The following is a 19,535-nucleotide window of genomic DNA, read 5'->3' as shown; positions in this document are numbered from 1 at the left end:
CCTTTGGAATGGCAAAATTGTATACTGCCTACACTACACTCAAGTCAAAAAATACTGAGTTTCTATTTGACTTAAATTCTTAAATGCAAAAAATTTTCAAGGCCCCAAACAAAACCCAAGCTTGCAACTTTTAAGTTGATGCCAGGAACAAAGCAGACTTCACAACAGGAGAGCAGTTTGCTCGCTCTGGGAAACCACAGGCAAAAAACAATGTGACCTTTCTCCCTACAAAACGCTTTGTGGAAGCAGGGAGGGCAGGAAACTACTTAAGCAAAAGGACAGTGCTTGCTCAGTAACAAATATGACTATATGGGCCTTTAGTAAGCATAGATAGGGGCACAGTAATTTGAGCAATCAACCTTACACTGAGAAGAGAGAATATTAACCATGAATTGCTTTGGTTTGCGAAAGGGGATTCTCAGCATGGCAGCTGCAGTAGCAGGCAGACAGATTCAATGATCCAAAAGGTCCCTTAAAAATTCGCATAGGAATATAATGCTTTAATAAATCCACTTGTTTATTTGAGCACTTGGATAAAACAATTTTCTAAACATCCACTCACTCAAGACAGAGAGAAAACAAGGAGAGCTTAATAAGGAGTACAGTACAGGTGGAACTGAGCAGATCCATCAGCAATGCATTTACAGAAGTCTAGGACAGGAGGCTGTCTGACAAAGCCATCTCCTGCAAAGACCCTGCCAAAGCTTTGGTTTGTATTTTAAAGGCTATCATCTATGTCCAGTACTTCCCACTTGTTTTTTCATAGTCTTGTTGCAAAAATAAAGGGAGGTTTTGTTTAAAAAAGGTCAAGAACAAATTCAGTTTCAGGTAGTGAGATGAAAACAAACCAAGAAACTAAAACCTGTATTATTTTAAGGAGCAGTGTAACCCTTACATAATAGAACATTTAAGAAGTTGATACAACATAACCTTGAAAAACAGAAACAACACAGAATGTGGGGAGCAGACTTTGGCCCACTACCTAACAACACAGAGAGACCTGCTGTTCCTTGTAGCTTTTTCCTCCTCCTCTCTAATGCTACCTATTTCAAATGGAGACAGGGTGCACAGCCATCTCAAAGCAGATTAAAATCTATGAACAATCTTTTGTCATTAGACATGCCTACCTAACTTAAAGAGTCAACATTTAGCCTTGCAGTTGAGAAGTGCCATTTTTGATTCTAGCAACTTTCAAAAACAATTTTCCAGATTTTTGGTTACTTATTATAAATTATTTCAGAGTCCAAAAGTCATTAGTTGTGCTTCACCAGCTCCCAAATGATACCATTACACACCATAACCAAATCCTTCAAACTCTGACACTTCTCTCAAGTACAGAAAGCAAAAAAGTTGGGGTTTTTTTTCCCCACTTCCTATACGATATGTCAGAAATGAAACAATGCACCAGCTACTGGCTGCAATAGGATTTGATGATAGGTGGGGAAAAAATAATCTCAAAAATATATGAGCAGATCTTCATATCAAAGCTAACTTTCAGTTGCTGACAAATTCAAGTACACAATCTGCCTGAAATTATATAAAGGGAAACACAGACTGGAATCCTTTATTTAATGCAAAATACCACATTGTAGTTCATGTTTTTGTCACAGCTCATTACCAGCACAATGATTTCTAACACTGTACATCATTTCAACAGCATTAAAAACACTCATACCAGCCAGCTGTGTAAAACTTCTTTCCAACAGACAAGCAGTTGATGCAGCAAATCACAGGGTTCCCTTCCACACCCCTGATTCACCACTTCTAGAATGTGTCTTTTAACACAGCTGTAAGCAGTCCTATATGCAGTTGTTATATAGTTGTTATATATATAGTGTTGTTAAAGCACAGTACCCTGCCCTGCCACATGAAAGTTAATTTGCACTCTCCAGGTTGTAAAGTGGGGCTACAGAATCTTTTCTGTCCACAGCTCTGCCCTTTCAAACTATTTCCTCTGTGCAACAGTCAAGAACAGCAAGCACAGATGTTAAATACAAATGCATTATAAAAACTTGCTGCACAGAATTTAGCGTTTGTTCTAAAAGCAATACAGTAACATAGATTGGTTACAATGTCTAACTAAATGATTCTATCCTAACCACAGCAGAACAAAATCATTGCTAGCAACTCTGGACCCTGTTATTTGTGAAGAATATAGATTTTAAGTAGCTGCATTCGGATGCTTTTTTTTTTTGCCGTAGATCAACTGTCTTACTCAACCTCAAAACTTACTTGACAGACACAATAGCGTTACAATAAAATTAAGAACTAGATTTAAACATACATGCAGTTACTGAAAAACATGCAGCAGGACAAGACTGACATATAGCTCCACAGAAAAGGCTGTGGCCATCAAACTGGGGAACTACTAACACCTGAAAACAAATATTCACATATACACAGTGATGCAGATTAATCCTTCTTACCTGGATACTGGAAATACTCATGGCAGCTACACGCCTTCAGTGGCTACTTCAGATTTCATATATCAAAACTTGCATGTTAAAGCTGTTTCTTTACATTCAAAGTCATTGTCAGCATAGGAATGCCCCCATTTTGCAGGAAAACAATAAGCTCCTGTATGTAGACTAAGCACATACATGTCTATCAGCTCTCTGAGCAGAGTGTACAGAACAAAAGATAAAAATTTCTCCATGGCTTTTAGGATCTAGAACCACCGACGGATGCATGAGTTGATATATACATAAAAATATGTAAAAAATAGGTGTACTGTCAGAGCTCCCATTGCACCTTGACCTCCAAAACACTGTGAACAAGACACTGCACATGCTTCATCCCTGCCCTGTTTCCAAGGTCCCCAAACACCCCAGTCAGCTCAGCAAGTGAGACTGGTGCCTCCAGCTGCAACATCACTGACTCTCATCCCTCCACTTTGATAAAAGGCCCTCCACTCAGCACCCCACCAAGCACACATTTCTCAGTCAGACCCAGGTGGGTGCTCCCCATAGGCACTGGTCCAGGATATATGGTGTAATCCCAGGCTCCAAGTCCCTTCCTGAGTTCTTGAGCCCCAAAGCCTCACACAAAAATGCCATAACCAAGTGCAAGAAAGGTAATGCAGAACACTATGTGGTTTGCTTCGTGTCCTCACTGCATCTGAATATGCAGATAGTACGCATTCTTCTCAGGGCAGAAGGGGCGGGGGGGCACCGGGGGGGAAAAGGCACTCAGTAATGGTAACTTCCCAAGTCTACTGCTAGGGAACACGACACTGCTGTCAGTGGATCAACGCAATCTATACCAGCAACAAGCAGCACATTATTCTTAACTGTGCAAAACTGCTTATGGTAAAAACAATGAAGGGACTAAAACTGGGCAATATGTTAATTTCTGTGGCACTATCTGCTACCAGTTTGTGGGTTCAAGCATTTTCCCCACGACTTTAAGAGTCTAAAACAATTGTAGCCAGCCTTGAGAACACAACCAATGTGTTAGTCATTTCTTACCTCCTACAGTCTCTCTCACTTCAGAGTCTACTGCTTGGAGCATAATATTAATTCTAACAAAACTGAGCAATGGGGAAAAGGAAACAGTGTTTCTACAGATGTGAATGTCATGTAAATGTCAAACCTCATGTTAAAATTTGATTAGAAGACTGAATGAAAGGGAAACAGTAATGCTGCAAGTAAACCACCACACTAACAATAGTTTCAGTTTGCCTGCTTGCAACATAACCTTAGTGATGGATTTCATTATTCTTAATTTTCAATGTAATATTAAGTTGTAATTGATTTGGCTAAAAGATCATATATAACAGTACATGAACTGCAAATAAATGTTTGTTGACAAGATGGATCTACGCACTCTTAATACTAAATTCCTTGTATGCTGTGCCTACAACTACATTCAGTCAGTTCAAGGAATTTTTCATTTCTTTTGCATTATAAATAAATGCTCGTCTACTTAGAAAGACTGGGAGTATATGCACCCATTCGTCTGTATGTACCTGTGTCAGGGGAAACAGAAGGTGGTTTCATAAAGCACAAAAAGCTAAATTCCATCAGACACTAAATGGATACTGATAAACTTTGGAGACCAATTTATTACAATTTTGTCTTGGAAAGGTAATATTTTTCAAAGACTGAATAATCTCACTTGCCACATTTGTTGATGAACCTTAGGTACTAGCTGCTCTTGTCTCAGGAACTTTCTTCCCACTGAGTGACTTCAGTTCTTCTCGTTTCAGGAGGCTGGACATCACCTAGACCAGCTCAAGTATCTCAACAGCTACAGTAATATGAAAAGGTTACTGAAATGGAGCAGAGATGTTTTTGTGTACAGAGGCAGAACAAAGTTGTTAGATGAACTGCAGTCGTTAATTTTAACTACAAGCTAAATACTTGCTTGACTCTAAAATACCAAGATAGAAAAAAATCTACATTAGTGTTTATATTAGCAAATGCAAAGTTAGAAGAAACAAAAAATTCTTACAGCAACATGACACTTCCTCCATCCACTTTCAGTACCCACCAAATCACCACCAGCACACAGGGACTAATTCTGGCACAACCAAAGACAAACTCCATTTAGTTCAGAAACTGTCCAGCAATTATCCTGAACCGATTACTTTCTACCCAAAATGCAAATTCTTAGACCCAGCTGGTCTTAGGTGCATTTGCCCCACAGAGACTCAACTTAGTTTTACACTAGCCTTGACATTCAAGTTACCTGTTGTGCCATCAAAACAACATGCTGATCTCTTCCACAGAAGTTATACAAGGGTATCTTCAGAAAGAACTTGGAATTTCTTGCCCTTAATGACATTCTCTTTGGTTGACAGTCCAAGTCATAAACTTGTCACTAACTCGATAGCTGGTGGGAGGGCAAGAGGACATAACATTCAAATCTCTGATGGATGGCTCCCTTTAGTTTGGAACTCCCTTAACAGTTCAAAGATTTTTATTTTTTTATAATCTGCCCTCAAAGATATTAGAATAGGAACATCACCAATGACTTAAAGGGAGATCATCACAATCCTTAAAACAGGAATTATTAGGGGATTTCAATAATCTGCTGTTCTTTACCTTCAATGAAGCAAACCTAGGCACTATCTCCCGCTGTTCCATGGCTCGTTGAAGTTAGAATCAGGAAGCAAGCAAGCAAAATGGGAAGCAAGTAAGTTCCAGTGGACAAAACTTCAATCCATTATGGATTTCATGAACAGTCTGATTCATCTATTTAGTAGTTTCAGTCCAATCAATGTACTTCAGACCACCTTCCTAGATGAAAACACACCACTGCAACTGTAGGTCGGCTTTTCTGACCCTCCCGCAGCTGCCATATTGTTAAAGTTCCCTTATCCAAATAAGCCGCTAGATAAATCTAGCTGAACTGCAACAGGAGAAATGCCGCTCACCACCACAGAGTTGGCTGTCAATCAGAAAGACACCATATTGTGACAGAGGCTGCTGCAGAATTCCTGGAGGCTGTACACTCTGCTTCAACTCCCAAATGTAGCAGCGACTATGTTTTCAGAAGGAGTTAACAGCATCTTATTCTCTGAAGTTTTTCAAAATACAAAGAGTTTTTTACAAGCTCAAGTTCTGTCCCATGGTTCACCAGCCATAAATCCCATTTTATTAAAGAGCCTAAGTTTTAAAAAACAAAGCCCTGAAACATCATCTGAAATTCACCAGGTGCATTTATCCAGATCTTATTCAGTTATAAGTACTTATGTAAATACCCTTGTTTCACATTAAAAAAAAAATCTTTTTTTTTTTTTTTTTTTCAAACTAGCAGTTTTATTCTCATGAAATTAAACTCACTCAAATCCTGATACAGGAAAAATTATTTTTAAAGGTTAAAAAGTAAAGGAACACTGCTGAATGAGATTATCTACTGCCCTATGATTGATTTGAGCACCTACAGGGGAAGAAACCCTCCAACTTAAGTAAAGTGAGTAAGTACTGGAAAGTTCCTAGACTATCATAACTGCAGCAATGTTGTAACTATGAACAAATTTATGCTAGTGGACATATAAGTAACAGTTCAGACTGTTCTTGAGAGATTTAAAGATCCTATTGTGAACGTTAAATAACTTGAAGCTATCATAAGCTAAATGGATTCATAAAGCAGTCGGTGCTTCTTCGAAGGCAGCAAGCACTATGCAGAGACCTTCATTAGCAGGCAACAGAAAGCTGAAGAGTGTGTATACATGCAAATCATATAACTAAGGTAGACCAAGATACTCTTAATAATAAAGCCTTAAAACCAGGTGAAAACAACCCAGGTATTCTGAATTTTACTTTCAAGTAATTTAGGAAGAGGTAATGTGATTATTTGCCGGATCCCACTTGCAGGCTTGTATCATTAACTTTCCATGTCAAAGACAAGACTTTCACTGATGTCATGCAGGCAAGCTTATGTTAAATATTCACCAAATCACAGAATTTGTTCGCAGTTCACCATGACCCCTTCACAGCACCTCCTAATCAGTACAGGGGTTCTCTTAGCAGAGCTCCCTCTCCATAAAGAAACCACAGGCCCAATGGGCTGTTCTGATGCAAGAAACAGAGAAACAAAAACAATTATTGCCTTATTTGACTGCACAAAGTGACATTCAACAATTGTGAGAACACATGAATATTTAAGTACTACATCAACCAAACCTTTACAGTGCAGAGACTAGAACCAGACTTTCATGTTTCTACATGGCAATCAAAAATATTTATTTATTAATATACTTTAAGACTATATAGTTGAGCAGAGTTAAATGCACAAAATGAAAATCTATCTACCACTTTTCTTTGACAGATACTGAAAAATAAAAACAAAATTCAAAAACAACACTGTATTACTGCTTACAAGCTGATGATTCTGACTTGTCATACACACGGCACTTAAAGCTGTCAATATGTCATTTCATTAGTGCAGGTTTCATTTCTAGCTTGTGTTTACACTTATTTTAGAAGCAACAATAAAAATAAAATATACTATATTCTATTTACTTTCATTGTACTCTCACAAAAATCTTCCTTCCTCGAACTTGCAATGTCTGTTTGCAGACAAGAGCAGAGAATAAAGACACAAGTTGTTTCATTTTGTCAGACACACTACCAGACACCAAAGATTTCCAAGTAAGTTACCTCATGCTTTGACATTACCCAAATGTAAAAACTAAACAAAGGAAAGAAAAAAATAAAATAATAAAGAAGAAAGTCTTCATAACCCATAAATTCAGTTTGCCAGATGAAGCACAGACCTGTTTAGTGAGGACTCTTGGGAGTAAGTATCTGACGTAGTACTCCAATATTCAAACACCACCACAGTTAAGCAGTACATATACATATAAGCTTAGCTACTAACTTGGATATTGCCCAGTGAGGCACAGATTAGCACAGAACTGAAACGCAGCCACTTTACTGCCATTCAGAAAGAAACTGCTGGCCCAGCACTTGCAAGGCCTTTCCCAGCTTTGTCTGAAAAGTTCCCCAGCTCATCCCCTTACTCTCATCACTCACTTCTCCCAAAGGCCTATATCCCAGTCAGCCTTACTGCTACCATATTTCAATACACCAAAATAAGACTGGCTTAAATGGCTGTTCCAGAAGATCCAAGCTAGTGGTAACCCAGAGGAATAGTCTCCATAGCTGTCCCTGACACACTAAACCTCATCCCGGTTCTATTTGCCACCATTACATACCAGGATGACCATACTTTTAAGGTTACACAGTCACATCTATGTTGTTTATAGAAAATGCATAAAATGCAGTTAAAAGACCTCAATTAAAACCACCTAAGTCAGATCATCAGATTACTCAAGTGCTTGGAGGTTTTTTTTGTGTTTTAGTGTGTTGGGGTGGGGGAAATTTGGTGGTTTTTATAAAGCATCTCTCACCCACTTCTGACAGGGTATAATTTATTTCTCTGTTTTAGGAGGGGTTTATTTTCTCCACAATAGTCATAAATAACACCCTTCACAAAAACATTCTGACCATTACTCTAAAATACAACACAAATTTTAACAGCTCTTGTAATGAGAATAGATACAGGCAAGTAGTTGCTTGCTACATTTCCTTGACTAGGGAAATACAAACCAGGAAAAATAACACCGAAATCTGCAAGAACAGAGCACAACACTGCCTCTTATCATTCCTATGTTTCTGCAAAATATCAGCCTGCAAAATTTGGAGCTGCTGGTTGAAGTAACATCCTTGTATTTAAATAGAACCGTGTCCTGGTTTCAGTTGGGACAGAGTTAATTTTCTTCTTGGTAGCTAGTATGGTCCTATGTTTTGGATTTGATGTGGGATAACATGCTGATGTTTTTCATTGTTGCTGGATAGTGTTTGTATGGGGTCAGGGACTTCCTGGTTTCTCAGGCCCTGCCAGCAAGAAGGCTGAAGGGGCACAGGACACTGGGAGGGGACACCGCCAGGACAGCTGGCCTGGACTGGCCAAAGGGGGATTCCATACTATGGGAAGCCATGCTCAGTATATATACAAGGAGGGGTCGGCTGGGGGCAGCTGATTGTTGCTCACAGACCAGCTGGGCATCAGTCAGCAGGCAATGAGCAGCTGTATTGTGCATCACTGGTTTTCATTTCTCCCTTCCCTTTGGATTGAATTCCTCTCCCTTCTTTACATTATAACTTTTACTATTATTATTGTTCTTTTATTTTTAATTTGTCTCAACTATTAAACTGTTCTTATCACAACGTTGGAGTTCTACATTCCTTTCCGATTCTCCTCCCCAACCCCCAGATAAGGAGGAAGTGAGCAAGGGGCTGCATGGTACTTAATTATCAGCTGGGGTTAAACCACAACAAACTGTTAGCTTTGAAATAGGGTGGCTTCCCCACTCCTGTGATAGAGGATGGGTATCAGAGAAGTCTGGAATCATGCAGTCACCTGGTGGCATACAAGTGCTGCAAGATGGCACAGAGCTAACAGTATCTACATGCACCATCCCTGAGCTGCTGCAGGCAAGGGCAGAAACCAGCCTGCAGCTCAGCAGTACTCACAGAGCATTCCCACAGGATAGCTCACAAGACATCCAGACCTTATACAGGAATATCTCCCTGTTATCAAATGCAACGAAGTTTCAGATAGAAGACAAGCAACCACTGAGACAGAAGCAGGGTTTCTCATGATACTATATGTTCCAGTGAGGTGGAAACTTTAGGCAAACAAAAACAAATATGATGTAATCAACTATTCAAATTATACTGAGTTACCACAAGAAGTAGTCTGTAAAGTGGACGTGTTAGAAGCTCTTCGCACACAGTCCTCCCAGATGCTCAGTGAGTGATACCAAGACATTCACTCTTACAACCTGAGTCTTAAGCCACTTCCTACAGGAAATGTTTTACAAGCAGAAATGTGTGCCAATGTGTATTTCTGGAAAAACAAAGCTATTTTATCCACAAATTCATATCCAACTCAGACTACGTAACAATGAAAATAAAAATAAAAGCAACTGATAGCGGGTTGCATGTTTCTCTGCCACTAATTAAATCACTTCAGCAAGAGCAGCATTTCAGGGCTTAAACAAAATCTTTGCATTAGAAATAGCTCGGTACTGTTTTAGCAAGACGGCTCCTGAAGCTGTTTTATCAGGAATACTTTATTCCTTCTGTCCTTTCCAACTGCCTTCTGAAATCTTTTCACCAGCTTTTATCAGTCAACTTTGTCTTCTTACTCAGTTTCTTCTCCCAGTATCAGGTTAAAAAATTAAACTGAAATCTATGAACTAAAAACATAAGCTAGTAGTTCACCAGTGACAGAAAATAACTGCAGTCTTTGTGGTACCTCACTTTGAGCTTTCCCTTGTTTCTCTTTTTTCTTTGCTCTTTAGATGGCACTGTTTCAGGGAATTCATTTGAAGCAAGACTCTGTCCTTCTACGTTGCAGGGTATTCTCTTGAAGATAGACAAAATAGGCTGAAGACAGACAGCAGTCTGTGGCCCTTCTTCAGGCAAACATCCACTACAGCAGCTTTGCTTGTTTGAAGTTCCAAGTAAAATTAGGAAAAAGCCCAGGATTCCTCTTGCTCACCTTTAAGCTAAGATTACAATCTTGACACTACTAATGTAAACTCCCAGTAACAGCATTATTTCAGAGTAGTGATTCCCAGTATGAGCCAGTGCAGCTGAGTACAGCTTTATACACAAGGTAAAGCAGAATGTAAGAGTTTGATTGGCACTGTGCTCTTCACTATGCTGTCACTGCAGCTGCAGCATCCTAATTGAGATACACCACTAGTCTGCTTGGTCATGAACTGGCCTCAAAAAAACCTCCAAAGAGTTATCCAGCAGAGAAAGAGTTCCTCCAAAAGAACCAAACCAAAACCTAATTACAATCTTCATCTGTATGTGCAATACAGACTGCAGAGTGGAGGGTGCTAGCTCCCTTACTCATCCCCTCCTTCATAGTGCTGGGTTTTTCTACAGTCTGGCACTTCCAACGAAGCTCATTAACATCAGCCAAGGATGCAGGGTAATCATACTGGCCGGATCTAGTCTCTGACAACATAGGAATCTACAGCAGTCCAAGGCAAATACAGTCACCCTACAGCTATAGCTCACCCTTCTCCAACACCCTAATGGCTTTCCCCTTCTCAGGTGAATCCAGGAAGAACAGCCTTCTCTCCCACAGCCAAAGCTGTATTTTTTGTGCACATACAGGTATCACACAAAGGTCAGATAGATAGACATCATATATACAAAACAGACACCATTTTAAATTACTTCCTCTTACTCAGAGGTTTGTCACCAGTGATTAGAAGTACTTGCTCTAACTTCTTTTGTGTTACAGCTTGGGCGGGATGGGATGGGAGGGCGGTGAAATCAGTCAGGTATGCAGTCAACAGAGAACAGCATGTAATCCTAACAACTAGCAAACACAAAAACCCACTACCAACAGGATTATACCAACTGCCTGAACTGCAAAAAGACAAATCAATTCCAATTACCACTAAGTTAGTATTTATTTTAAAGTCCTGTAATAAACCACCCAAGCACCTGAAGTTGCAGGAGCATCTTCTCTCTCAGAAGCCTGCTCTGTGGTACTCTTCCCAGATTTTTAGGCACTCAGTGTATCCTTCCCAAAAAAAATTCCTAGCAACAAATGCATAAAATAGGATTTGATAATAGTAGCAAAGTGAACAATATATACCTGCAAGGTACCTTTTACCCCTTCATCAAATAGCTGATCAGTTGTATTTAATTAAAACAGGAAGGTCTGGTTGCAGGATTTTGAGAAATAATCCTTTCCAGTTTAACTGCTGTTTTCTGTGGTTCACATACTGAATCCATGAACTATTACTAGGACAGAATTAACAAACCTGGTTGTAAGTCTCAAGCAGGCTTTTGGCTAGATTCAAATCTGAAGGTTGAACTAGTCAGAGTTACCTATCTGCATGCTTTAGGTACTGAGAAGTACATATTAATCAGCTATTAATTCAGTTTTCAGCTATGGACTAACAGAAAAAAACTAGCTGGTTCACACAAAAGTAATTCCTTTTGTTGCTAGAGGTCTGGTAAGTTAACTCCATGTTTTGATGATTATCCAAAACCCATCTTCATGGGGTAAATTGGCTTGGTTTTCAAAACCGATGGATTTTATATTGAACTTACTGTTACAGCTGAGCTAAAACCATTATTTACTTTCCCATTTTCAGATTTTGATGCTTATCTGGATAGAGGTTCTGACGCAAGCACAAACAAAGACAGAACGGAAAAAAAAGAAAGCTAACATTCATACTAGTTAAAATGCTCTTAATCTGAAAACTAAGGCCAAATTGCTTCCAGAGGTCTACTAAATCCATGACAGAAAAAGTGTAAAGCTACTGGTTTTGTTTCCTTTCCTTTACCCATTTGATAACAACAAGCAGAGTTTTAACAACAAATTACACCCCACATTTAAATCTTCACGAACGACTTAAATCACAGAGCGGGCTGCTAAGGTATGGGAAGAAGGAAAGGAGCATTAAGCAAGGGACACCTGAAGGATCCTACTTTTTAAGAACACATCCCTCTAAGTACAAGCCCAGCTCCGGAAGCACAGGTGCCAGTAGCAGTACATAAGGAACTTTAATAAGAGGTATTATTAAGATTGAGGGAAAATAACTCTAGCCAGCTTCCAGTTCCTGATATCCATGCTCTTAAATCAAGACTGGTACAGTTCTACATCCCCTAATTCATTCCTGTATCCACTTCTGAAGCATAAAACTATCTCCACGGCATGGATCCCACTCATCCATCCAGCACCGCAGTGTAGCTGTCCCTGCAAACAGACACCCAACATGCTGACAACCCCAAGCAATTCTACAATGTAACAAACATATACATCACAGATATACAAGGCAACAACCCAACAGACTTTATGCTTCTGACTTCCATTAGGGTATGCAAAAATCAGCGTCTAAAAAGTACATTTAGGAAAACCACATACACATTGTCCACAACTGGTACCAATGCTTAGTTTGTGGGTGGAGGACCAATAAACAATAGGTATGTTCTCAAAAAGCTGATTGAAACTCTTTATCTTCAAAACGAACACTGGATTAGTACTCACCTGTAAAGACATTTAGGTGGTTGTTCCAGTAACTCTTCCCTTTTTAACAAAGGAATTATACACTCTTACAACTTTTCCAAAAACATGCACATATTGCCATTTGAAAGTTACAGAAGAAGTACTTATTGTAGCAGGATGTGAAAAGTTGTGCTATTAAACTTTGATTAATAATTTAAGCAAGCCTAATCTGACTCCTAATATCCCTTTATCGGTCTACAGTCTTCCTCTAGACAATTAAGTGCTTGTCAACTACAGTCACTGTGCCTTCCAGAGGGTGGCATAAGGGGACTTACCAGATGAACAGCAGCTGAAGCAAGAGTGTAGAGGCAGCAGTCCCTGATTTGGAAATAACCTGCTTCAAAATTTGGAAAGCTTTGTGACAAACCAAAAAGTTTAAAGCTGGATGCATTTCCACACTGTTACTGTACATGCTGGGTTATGCATGGTGACAAGACTAACTCCTGCTGCAGTACCAACACATTCCCATTACCTCTTTAGGAGGCTGAGAAAAAGCCTCATTTACATTACATGATTGACTAGCCATGCAGATTGGGATTTGCTGGGAAGCAGGAGGAGATCACATCTTTCAGAGAACTGAATTTGGAAGACGTACAGAGCAGGAACAGTTTGCATTCATTCCCAGCTTGCTACGTGGGATCTTGAGAATGTTTCCTTTACCACTTCAACTATACAGTCCGATTTTATTTTTAAATCTCTCTTTCCCCCCGCCCCCCGCCCCCCCCACTTTCCAACCTCCATAAAGCAAAACAGCTCTCAGTGAAAGTGGAAAACACATTCACTTAACTTGCAAACTCCCCATAGAGCAGTCCGAGAATTTTACATGTCACGAACCTCCCGCCATCAGGGGGGCGCGTGGGAACAAACAAGGAAATGTTTCCACCTTAGCTTTTAATGGTGGTGATGGGAGGTGTGAGCAACCTGCCTTGGAAACACAGGAGTCTCCCCCCCAACCCCATCCTCCTCGGTGGAGTCTAAATGAGTTAATGTGAATTGACTTACATCTAACCACCCCTCCAACCATCACACATCTCACTCACTCCAAATTGACATGCAGACAAATGCCATTAACGGCTACTGCTGAAACACATCTCCCTCGACCGGCACGTGCCCCCCTAGATGACACCACCCATGCACCAATCTTGTTCTTCAAAAGGTAATCTTGTATTTCTCAGGCTCCAGCCCACAAGGCTGACTTCACCGTGCATCTCTCAAGTCAGCGCAACATTTCAAATGCAGAGCTCGGATCAGGCACAAGGAAAGATAAAAATCACAGTGGTGTGTTAAGAGGACAGGCATCAGTCACATCACCTACCCAGAGTCAGGGGACCAAGGTTCACCCTGCTGATTCCACTCTCAGTCTGCTGCTGAAATCCCACTCCAAAAGCATTCACGGGGCTTTCTGAGCACGAGAAGGTGTCTCCCCACAGCTTCACAATTACAAGGCCGTGAGCTTCCCCTCTCCCCTCCGCAGAGCTCCCCGATGCCTGAAGGGCTGATGCACCAGGGAAAAGCCAGCAAAGAAGGCACCCAGCATCACTCCACTTCTCCCAAAGGAGCTTGGAAATGAGATATAACAGCAGCCTCTCTCCCGTGCCAAGTATTACAGGAGCAGAATACTAACTGGTTCATTTATTTTACTGATTACCATATGCAGATATTAAAGCCTAAACATCACATTTCTTCTATTAGCCCTTTCAAGTGAACCCTACATTTTAGAGTGATATGACAGTTCTTGAAGGCACCGTTTCTCCTCTTCCCGGCTACAGGAACCGATGGTGAAGGAGATAGGTGTCTGTCCTCGCCGGAGGAGGCTCTCCCGGCTCCGGCGCCCTGCCCATGAAGGGTGGGGAGTCTCCGGCGGGCTGAAGCAGCCCGACGAGCCGCGGCAGCACAGGTCCAGACCCCCCGCCTCCCCCCAGCAATTTCACCTGTGCCTCCCTCCGCGCCCGACTTACCCGCTTCCGCCAGGCGCCGGGAAACTTTCCGCCGTGGCGACGAGCGGGACGGGGCCGGGAGCGCTTGAGGCCGCGGGGGCCGCCGCCCTCTCGCGGCAAGGCCCGGGGGCGGCTTCTGCCGCCGTTGGCTCGGCGCGGGGAGCGGGGCAGCGCCGCCGCCGCTCCGCCCGCCGGTGCCCAAGGCCGGCCGCGGCTGCCTGCGCGGCGGCGGCGGCGCTGCGGGGGGGCCGCGCAGGGGCGGGAGGAAAACTTTGCGGGTCGCAGAGGGAGCGCCGCCGCCACTGTCCCTCCGGCGGAGGCGGCCGGGGAGCGCCGCAAGCTCGGTCCGGCGCTGCCGCGGCTGCCGGCTGGGGGAGCGCAGTGGCAGCGCTACGCCACGACTGAGGAGCTGCTCACACCCGCCTCCCCGCTCCGCGCTTTATGAATCGGAATGAAAAAAAAAAAAAAAAAGGAGGGGGGGGAAGTGAGGAAGGAAGGCGAGTTGGGGGAGAAAAGGGAGCGCGGCGAGGGGAAAGCACTTGCGAGAGCTCCGGGTATCCCCGCCTCAGCAGCCAGCCCTCTGCAACACCCTCCTGCGGGATGGAGCAGCCAACTCCCTGGTCCCTCGCAGCCCCGCCGCCCTCCTTCTCCCGGCAGCGCTTCCCCGGCCAAAGCGAGCACATCCAGGGAGGGACACACAGGAGACGGGGCCACCGCGCCGCCTCCCCGCGCCGGGCGGTCTCAGCACGGCGCCGGGCTGCGGGGCTTGCTCCCTCCCGCCGCACCCGGCGAGCCGCACGCTGCGCTGCGCCCGGCTGCGCTGCGCTACCCTCCCGCGCTCCCCACCTCGGCCGTGCGGGGGGATGCTCCGCGGCTCCAGGGAGACGGCCTCCGTCAAAACCTGCTGGCACTTACTGATCCCAACTCTGGACCGACTCGCGTCGGCTGCCAAGCCTGTTTTTGCTGGTGGTGCCTTATCCCCAAATGCCACCTGTAGGCCTTTTTCATGGCAGGATGAAGATCTCAGCGCCCATCTGAATTCAGCGTCAAAAGTTTCAGTGGTGAATTAACACCGCGGGGACCTGTTGCCTGACCGGTGTGCTCCCGGCGTCGGAGGGTTAGCCCCGCTGGATGCTCCCGCTCCTCCCCGAGAATGTCCCACATAAACCCGTGGCGAACTGCAGTTACTGCGGGAATACAAGAGGCCCTAGAATGGAAAACCTCCTCCGAGTGTTACCTCTAAAGAAGCATATACCTTTAATATCTTAACAAACTCCAAATTGATTCAGCCATTTAGCACCGATGCAAGGGAAACACCCCTCACAAGTGTGCAGCAGCAGGTAAATCACTACTGGTTTTAAATGCAAATGTTCACTTTTTCACCCTACCCCCTCCACTCATCTATCTCCTCAAGGGACAAGACAGATGTGCCTGTACCCCCTCACATCCTGGAAGAGAGCTTTCCTAAGCAGCATTAACCAAGTCAGCTCAATTCCCCAGTTTGCCTCTTTAATCACACCTAACTCCCCTCCCTTCTTGCCTTCAAATCCCTTTATTGGGTTCACCTGTGCTCCTTCCTCATTAAACTGCTGCAGGCAACTCCATCAGCTACACCACCAACAGCTTTCTGTAAAACCTTTTAAAAAAGAAAAAAAACCAAACCCACTCCTGACCTTTCAAGTAAAGATGACCATGTAAATCTTTACTGTCTCAGTATCACCTCAGATCCAAACGTTAGCATTAGGAACCACAAATTTTCTGCACAGAACCTGCATAAAATCCAAGCTTCCCCAATGATTTTCAGATGAGCCTGCTAATTCGTTTGGAATCCTAATAACTAAAACCAGCTTTCAGAAGGACTAAGACTGTATTTCTGGAGCACTCAGTAGCTTAAATACGTTGGATATTGGAAAAGGAGCAAAGAGTTTAACGTGAGGTCGCCCCCCCGCAAACGGGATGCCACCAACTGTTACTATATTTCGGTGCTTCTCCCTTGGACAGTGCCGTTCAAGCAGCGGTCACCCCCTCAGAGCCCCTCGCTGCCCCCAGACTGGTGCCCGGGATACTCAGGCAGACGACTTTACTCCTTCCCAGCACTTCCCCACCGCGCGGGGCTCCGGCTCCCCGAGTCGGGCGCCCTCAATACTGAGGTCCACCGGCACGCCACGGGGCTCCCCCATTCCACTACTCCCGTCCCTCCGCGCCCCTCACCTCCGCCTCGGTGCCCTCCGACCGCAGCCCGGGGCGGGGCGGCGCTACTCCGCAGCCGCCGCCTGATCCAGCCCCGCGGGCAACCGCGCCGCTGCCGCCGCGGCGTTACCGAGCTGCGGCCGCTCCCGCAGGACCCCGGCCGGCCTTCCGCCGCCTCCTCCTTCCCCGCCGCCCAGCGCCGGGCCTCGGAAACCCGGGTGGAGGGGAAGCGGAGCCGAGCGGTGCCGAGGCGAGGCGGCAGGGCTGCCAAACGCGGGCGGATTGTGCCCCCCTCTCAGCTCGGAGGGACCGTGAATTGCAGCCGCAGACGGCGGACTACGGCCGCCTCCCCTCCTGCCCGCCCGCCGCGGCGCCCTCTGCCCCGGCGGCCCTGATATTTAAACCCGCGTGGCGGATTTCTGAGCAAGTAACAGGCTTCGTGGATGTCGTCTATGCTAACCTCAGGGGCGGATCCACTCACGGGAGCACTTCAGCTTCCCTTGTTTGGGAGGGTGAGGGGGAGCAAGCCTAGCCGAGGTAGAAACAGCAGTGAGCTGACACAGGTATGAACTCTTATCAGCAGGATTAGCTTGGGGATTCTGGCATGGGCTGGGAAGTTAATGAGGAGTATGATTTCCGTGAGGTAAAACTGAATATTAATTACAGTAGCTGAAGGAGAAAGTCAGCTTATTAGCGGCAGTGTTGTTTAGGTTTCCACCAACTGTATTTACACATTCATTTTTAGGAACAAGGTATTTGTAAAGATCCTCCTGCACTTCAATAGAAACTGGCAAGCTTTCCTGCATTAGTTTACCTACTTTAAATATCAGCATTTCCTTCATATGAAAGCTTTGCAGGCTTACACGTGAGATTTTTGGTGAACTGAGTTAAGAAAAAAATCTCAAGCAGGATGGATCAGTAGTCAGTGGAATCAGGGGCTCAGCCGTTACTAATTTTTTACTTCAAGATATATGACCTAAGCCACACATACTGAGATTTCTTCTCTGTCTTTGCAGGAATATTAGCTTGAGCCCACAATCAACGCACGAGGCCAGGCCAGACTCCCCCACTCAAGTCAGGGATGCCAAGAACAGTTATTTACCAACAAAATTCCAAGAAAACTGGGGTTGGTCAGAGACTCCAGCAACCCCAGTGCTGCTTCTACGCCCACCACACTCGCTCACATAAAAACATGAGTAAAGCATTACTCAGAAAACAAGTTCTGTCCATTTGGCTTTTTTCATGGCTGGCTTAAAAGTTAGTCTTCCCATGCCACCATGGGGAACTGACTCTGGTTAAAAATATCTGTTTTCTTCTGGATTGAGTTTAGCATGGATCAATTCCCTGACCTCATTTCTTGCAGCAGCCCCCTGGACAGACCATTAGAACAGTGCAACTGATGAGAGCAAGTGACACAGGCAGGAATATAGGATGGCAGCTATTTAAAGTAGCTTTGTTACCAAAAGAAAAGTTCTGCAAGCTCCTAAGCCACATGTTTCTGCTCTTTTCCTTGCAGCAACTTTGCTCAGCCCTGTAGTATGCCAGTTCATCAAGTCAGCAGAAAATTAATCTGGCAAAGAAAGGCAGAGTTTTCTTCATCTTTAAGAAGCCAAGTAGGATCACTGAGGAGTCAGGTAAGCAGCAAAGCCATTGCAGGAACGTGCAGACCATGCAGGTGGTACAAGCCCATCCCCTTCAGCTGCCAGGAGTAGTTAAATTTGCTCAGCTACCCTGTGGCCCTCTTTTTCTCAATTTCACCTGTGTCAACCCAAATTAAATCCTCCAGCTGCCGTTGAGTACAGAATTTCACCCCACATGTTCTCTGATGTCAAAAGCAAAACTAGTATCAGTTTAGATGAGGTCTTCTTATGTTCCTCTCCCCTACAAAACTGGTAAGAGCATGAATTCTAACCCCAGTAATATCCTAGTGCTTTACAAGAATCCTATAAGTATTTACATGACAGTATGCACTATGGAAATAAGCTCTTAGTTCATGCCTCGGCATCATTTGTAAGCACACAGGTGAATGAAAACTTGTCTAATGACTTTTATTCTCTCTCCCTTTATGCCATACTTCCCTTCCCTCAGGCTTCTTAAACATCAAAATTCTTCAAATTATCTACTGGAGGAATAAAAAAAAGCACAGGGAAGTTAAGCTGAGTATGAGGAAAATACATAACAACATTCAAGCTGGCTGTTGCACTAGCCAGGTATTTCTCACCACCATGATTAAATAAGTCACAGAGATTTTAGCAGAGAATCCTGTTTGCTTACACAGAAGACCTAAAATTTGAGAGCTTTTGTACTAACGCAGAATTCAGAAGTACTTGTTACAGTACACAATCTTATTTGAAAAGTAAAGCTTTTAATTAGAGAAAGATTTAATTTCTACTTCAAATTTTGGTGGATGATTTTAATAAGAGTAAGAATTACAATGTAAACTGTCAAGACCCCATTAATTAAATATTTGCATGTGCTTACATATAATTTAAATGACTTTGCCATTTATTTAATCTTGAAATTCAGAGTGAAAGAGCAGATTTGCCACTGTTTGTTTAGCTATGGCTACATTCACTGAGCTCATGCCTTAAGACTCTGCTTAATCTTTTTTACTATTCAAAATCATTGCAAACAGGGCAATACCTACTATTATATCCCTACATTCTCTTCTCTTTTAAAGAAGTTAAATTATAGGAAGAATGTGCAGAGGCATTTGCAACATTTCTGCATTTTTTCAATAGTCAACTATACTGAGAATTTGTTCGAGGATCAATGTGCATTTTATATAAATACAATTAAAGTTGTGAATATAATTCCCCAAAGCCCCAGTAAGTTCTCCTAATCCATCATCTC

At 43.4% G+C, this 19,535-nt stretch overlaps 1 protein-coding gene across 2 annotated transcripts in view; it reads right to left on the bottom strand.

Annotated features, from left to right (window-relative positions):
• PCDH15 (protocadherin related 15) overlaps positions 1 to 16,874 on the bottom strand; it is an 821,537-nt gene extending 804,663 nt beyond the window's left edge. The window contains exon 1 of one of the 2 annotated variants that reach the window (XM_055808474.1): positions 16,704 to 16,874. The gene's annotated coding sequence lies outside the window, so the exon portion shown is untranslated. The remainder of the gene's footprint in view (positions 1 to 16,703) is intronic. The other variant, XM_055808447.1, reaches the window with a different exon arrangement.
• Positions 16,875 to 19,535: the final 2,661 nt, after the last annotated feature.

This window comes from Falco peregrinus, chromosome 1 (assembly GCF_023634155.1).
Source record: "Falco peregrinus isolate bFalPer1 chromosome 1, bFalPer1.pri, whole genome shotgun sequence".
NCBI classification, from domain to species: Eukaryota; Metazoa; Chordata; class Aves; order Falconiformes; family Falconidae; genus Falco; species Falco peregrinus.
The sequence above is the reverse complement of the archived record's forward strand: the minus strand, read 5'-3'. Positions and strand labels throughout refer to the sequence as shown.